Source organism: Felis catus, chromosome D4 (genome assembly GCF_018350175.1).
Source record: "Felis catus isolate Fca126 chromosome D4, F.catus_Fca126_mat1.0, whole genome shotgun sequence".
Taxonomy (NCBI): domain Eukaryota; kingdom Metazoa; phylum Chordata; class Mammalia; order Carnivora; family Felidae; genus Felis; species Felis catus.
Genome location: NC_058380.1, coordinates 90676706 through 90682514, shown reverse-complemented (window position 1 = coordinate 90682514; position 5809 = coordinate 90676706). Strand labels below are relative to the sequence as shown.

General features: G+C 54.3%; 1 long non-coding RNA gene across 1 annotated transcript; it reads right to left on the bottom strand.

Moving 5' to 3' along the window:
- Positions 1-3780: 3780 nt before the first annotated feature.
- Positions 3781-5477, bottom strand: LOC123381724. The gene is made up of 3 exons (XR_006589074.1): positions 5447-5477; positions 4765-5014; positions 3781-4005 (listed from the first exon to the last, which is right to left on the bottom strand). It is a non-coding gene; the product is annotated as an uncharacterized LOC123381724 (long non-coding RNA).
- Positions 5478-5809: the final 332 nt, after the last annotated feature.

Below are 5809 nucleotides of genomic sequence, written 5' to 3'. Positions count from 1 at the left end.
CACGACTTTTTCATCACCCCAAACTCTGTGTCTGCCCACTAGACCCTAACCCTCCCACACCCATTCCCCTCCCCAGACCCGGCACCCACTGCTCCTCCCACCCCTCTGAATCTGGCTGTTCTCGGTCCGTCATGAGCGGGGTCCTCCAATATCGGTGCTTTAGGGACTGGCTTATTTCCCGTAGCACAGTGGCCTCAAGGTCGGTCCCCGTGAGCCTGGACCTGACCCACTTTTCCCCCAGAGGAGTTGCTCAGCTCTGTCTTGTCTAACCTGAGCCTCCTCAGTCCCCTGTGCTCCCCTCATCTTCCTCCTCAGCCTGAAGGACCCCAGGGCCCCGTCCCTTGGGCCTCACCTATCCCACCCCATCTGAACCGAACCATTCAGTCCAGATGCCTGGGGGCCTCGGGCCTCCCCTGCCCACCCGTCCGTGTCAGGTATCTGCTCCTCCCGAAGGTGTCCCCATGTCAGGAGAGAAACACTAGGTCCAGACCCTTGGTGTCATCTGTGACTTCTTGCTGGCCACCAACTCTCCCAGTGGTGAGGTGGCTACCAGAGGGCACTAAATGTTCAAAACATTTCAAGGCATATGTTAGTCTCGGCTGCCTAAGGCAATGGCTGAACTGGGCAGAACAACTGGAAGAAAGGCCGAGTGGTGAGGAGCTTTAGGGAATAAGGACCTAGAACCTCTGGCCCATTATTCCTGAGCCTCTAGGACGCTTGCGTGCATGGGCTGGGTGCATGTTCAAGAAAGACCTGAGAAGGGCCCCGGCTCTCCCCTCTGGTGACTGTCAGACTCTGCAATTAGGAAGGAAAGGTCAAGGCAGAGTTGTAAACAGCCTGGGTGGCGTGGAAGGTGTATCCTGATCTTTGCAGACCATCTCCTCCCCATCTGTAACTACTGGAGGTTGTTTTCTTCTTTTGGGGGGGGCGGTGGTTCCAGGTGTTTAAGGAAATGTCTGCCCAATGAGCACCACATTCACAGAACAGACACTTCGGTGAGCACACACGACAAGGAATACAGATTTTACACAATTAGTTCAGAAAAGTCACTACAGTAGCAACTACTGCGAGCTGTGCCAGTAAACCCTGGAGGGGAAGACTGATATTTGAGTTGTACATTATACTATTCAAAATGTCAATTTTCAACAAAAAACATTTAAAATTTTTTTAATGTTTATTTGAGAGACAGAGAGACAGAGACAGAGACAGAGCACAAGTAAGGAGGGGCAGAGAGAGAGGGAGACACAGAATCCAAAGCAGGCTCCAGGCTCCAGCTGTCAGCACAGAGCCCGACATGGGGCCCGAAGCCACAAACCATGAGATCATGACCTGAGCTGAAGTCAGACGCTTAATCGACTGAGCCACCCAGGTGCCTCCCCCAAAACACTTTTTACAAAAAGTTTATTTATTTATTTTGAGGTAGAGAAAGAATGAATGGGGGGGCAGAGAGAGAGGGGGACAGAGGATCCTACGTGGGCTCTGTGCTGACGGCAGAGAGCCTGATGCGGGGCCAAAACTCACAAATCATGAGATCGTGACCTGAGCTGAAGTCGGATGCTTAACCAACTGAGCCACCCGGGCACCCCAACTAAAAAACACTTTTGAGATGTGCAAAGAAACAAGAACATGGACCCCGTAGACCGTTGAAAACAAAGCAATTGACGGAAACCGTTCCTGAGGATGCTCATGCATTAGACTCTCTAGACTTACTTAAAACCAATGATATCAAATATGCACAAATACCTAAAGGAAATCATGAGAACAATATCCCCCAGGGAGAAGATAACAATGGTGAATGCATTAGGAAGTGTCCCCTCCTCTCTTTTTGAGGAATTTGGGGACAAGTCGTGTTAATTCTTTGTCAGATGGTTGGTAGAATTAACCAGCAGTGAATCCTGGCACCGAGATTTTCTTTGTTGGGAGGGTTTTGATTCCTGATTCAATCTCTTACTATAGGTCTATTCAGATTTATTATTTATTCTTGAGTTGTTTTTGGTAGTGTTTATATTTCTAGGAATTGATCCTTTTTTTTTTTTTTTTTTTTTTTTTTTTTTTAGAGCGAGAGAGAGAGAGAGAGAGAGAGAAGTCGGGCTGACTGGAACTTGTGTTTTACGTGAAGTGGGGCTCGAGCTCACCTGATGTGGGACTTGAACACACGAATTGTGAGATCATGACCTGAGCCGAAGTCAGTCTTAATGAATGAGCCACCCAGGCGCCCAGAAATTTACCCGTGTTATCTAGGCTGTCTGATGTGCTGGTGGAAAACTCTTTGTGGTATCGTCTTATAATCCTCTTTATTTCTGTAAGGTTGGTAGTGATGTCTCCATGTTCATTCCTGATTTTAACAGTTTGAGTCTACTTCCCCCCCAACCCCGATCAGGCTAGGATGGGGCTACTATTATAAACAGCAAAGAGAAAACCAGAAAATAACCAGTATTGGTGAGGATGTGGAGAAATCAGAACCCTCATGCCCTGTCGGTGGGAAAGTAAAATCTGCCACCGCTCTGGAAAGCAGTGTGGTGTTTCCTCCAGCATTAAAAATGGAACCGGCATATGATGCAGCCATTCCACTTCTGGATACACATGCAAAGAATTGAAAGCAGGATTGTGAAGAGTTATTTGCACACCCAAGTTTGCAGCAGCACAATTCCCAGCAGCCAAGAGGCAGGAGCACCCCAGTGTCCACCTCCACCAGTGAGTGATGGATGAACAAAATGTGGTAGGAACGTGCATTGGTACATCACCCAGCTTTCAGCGGGAAGGAATTGCTGCCACCTGCCATGTGGGTGACCCTGAGGACAGGATGCGAAGTGAACTAAGCAAGTCACGAAAACACAAACGTTGCATGGTTCCATTTCTATGAGATGAGGCATGTAGAGTGGTCGGCCTCACAGAAGCAGAAGGAGCAGGGTGGTTTTGGGGAGCTGGGCAGGAGAGGGTGACCGGGAGTTGGTGTCCACCGGGTATAGAGTTCCGGTTCTGCAAGATGCAAAAGATCTGGGCATCGGTTGTGCACCACTGAATACACACCGTGATACTGTGATTCACGGTAAATATATATTTGGTCTTCGCCCCTGTTTCTGGCACAGATTTCCCCAATTTCCTGAGTGATGAAAACAGTGACACTGCCTTTTGCTGTGTTCATGGGTGGCTTTTGGACTCTACCTGAGGGGGGAGGCTGGCTGCTGGGGGAGCCAACCCTGCGATTACATGGCTGGAACTTTCCATCCCCTCCCCCCACCTCTGGGGAGGGAGAGGGGCCGGAGACGGCGTTCGGTCCCCAGTGACCAGTGATCCAATCAATCGTGCCCGTGTCATGAAGCCTCCCCAAACGCCCATCCGACTGGTGAACACGTGGAGATAGCAGAGAGCGTGACATGCTCGGTTACTGTCACGGGGCCCGAGTGTGCACGGGCACTAGCTTCGAGGGTCCCAACAGACCAGATTCGACCACTCACCGCTGACAAAAGCCAAGGGCAGAGAGACACAGGAAAGGGTGGTGACTCAAGAAAGGATCCATTTCGGTGAGGCCGGTGCTGGGAAGATGGGGGGCTGACATCTCAAGGTGCTGCAGACAGTCCTGGTGGTGGTTCTCTCTCTCTCTTTTTCTTTCTTTTTTTAATTTTTTTAATGTTTATTTATTTCTGAGACAGGAGAGACAGAGTGTGAGCAGGGGAGGGGCAGAGAGAGGGAGACACAGAATCGGAAGCAGGATCCAGGCTTGGAGCTGTTAGTATAGAGGCTGGTGAGGGGCTCGAACTCACAAGCTGCGAGATCATGACAGGTGCCACCCCCTTGTGAAGTTTTATTTGTTTCCTTGGATTTTACATGAGGACAATCTAGGACAACGGTCAGTGGGTACTTGAGGTGGACAGTGAAGTTCGGGTCGATCGCTGTCTTGGGGTCAATCCCGCGGTGTCTTGCTGACGTCAGGGACGTCCGTCCCTGTTGCTTGAGGGTTAGTTTGGCTGCCCTCAGGGTCTTTGGCTGGCGTTACGAGATGAGCTGGGAGGAAGGACCCGATCGGTCAGGAGCACAGATGATGGGCAGAGAGCAGGGGGGCTCCGAGCCTCCGCTGCACCTTGCCCTGTGCTCCCCATCCCTTCCGCCCGGCTGGTCCCGAGTGCTGTCCTGTGTGACACACAGGCGATCTAGGAGGTGACAGGCTTGTCTGAGTTCTCTGAGCCGCTCCAACGTTATTCGAACCCGAGGGCAAGGTTGTGGGAACCTCCTCTCTATAACTTAGAGACGCGGGCGACCTATCTCCCCGGGCGCTGAGTGACCCCTGAGTTGGCCGCACAGGGACTCCAGGGGCCACACACAACAAAGGAAACAGACCTCACGTGGTTCAGACAAGTCACAGCCCCGAAAAGCAAAGAGTAGCAGCTTCACGGAGCAGCAATGATGAGGCTTGGGGAGCGGGGGCTGCAGAACTGAACGGTGGGCGGGTCACCAACCTTCCACTGGAGCCAAGCCCCGCCCCCTGCAGGGCCGGGTCCTGGTGGCTGCCAGATGTTCCACCTGCTTCTCCGCGACTCCACGGCCGGCCTTTGCAGGGGCCTTTGCAGACACATAACTCACCTCTGAGCCTCCCCGAGAAGCCACGGCCAGGAACCCACACGAGGACCTCTGCACCCTGCAGTCCGCAGCCCGGGGCTCTCAGTCCGCTCCTGGCTCCACACCAGCCCCCGGGGGCTCCTCCCAGGGTGGCCCAGCACCACCCGGGCCCCGTGCACCCCCATCGCCCACCCCCAGCCTTCTCACCCTCGGGCTCTGACTCCGGGGACTCCAAATACTGGTCCCAGGACCGGTGAACGAAGAACTTACGGCGGGGCCGGGGCGCTGGAGGAGGACTTCCCAGGCCAACTCCAGGCCTTGCTTCCGGTGACCTGCGTGCGGCCACTCTCTCCACGGGTCCAGGGTGGCCCTCCTGGGCGACGGGACACAGGTACAACTCTGTAGGGCGGGTGAATCCAGATTCCGCCAATCGTTTCCCGATTTCATCGGTTGATTTCTGTAAAGACAGTGACCCGCGGACGGCCCGGAGACATCACAGCCCCGCCCGGCCACCTCAGTGTCCTTCCGCCCTCTCCCCCTGCAGCTCTCAGATCGGACCCAGACCTGAGTGTGCACAGACCTGCACCCGGAGCACAGTGACATCCACCTACAGGGCTCGGGATGAACGTTGGGGACAAGAAGGCCACCCCAGCACACCCTGTTCCTCCTAGCCAGCTTTGACCTGGGGTGTGAGCATGACCCACCCACCAGGCATCTGACCCCTTCATCAGTCTGCTCCTGCTCAGGTGGGCCCTCCACACACGAACCCTCCTTACACACACACACACACACACACACACACACACACACGGGAGGGGACGTGGGGCTTCACAGGTCAGATCAGAGCGGTTTCGGACTGGACTGGATGTTCCTGGGTCTCCTGTGTTACCTTTGGGTCCCTGCGAGCTAGAGACCTGAGGCGTCCTGTGCACGACCTGACCCACTGTCTCCCGGGTCGGGAAGGGTCGCGGCCACGGGCTCCCCCGAGCCGGCAGCCGCGGGACACGGGCACACAACAGGAGAACATGTTCGTCAGGCAAAGGTGTCCCAACGAATGAGCCCAGTAGGGCGCTGTCTCCAGAACGTGAGTGCCTGGTGACCCGGGTTCCGAGTTCTGTTGGGGTCTGTTACCAGGGAGGTGAGGTCACTTCCTGGGGTCCCCTTACCCGACTTCCTGCTCCTACAAGAGCCCCTCCCAGGCTGCAAAGGGGCTCCCCTCCACGCCATGCCCTGTCCCTACAGTGACACCAAC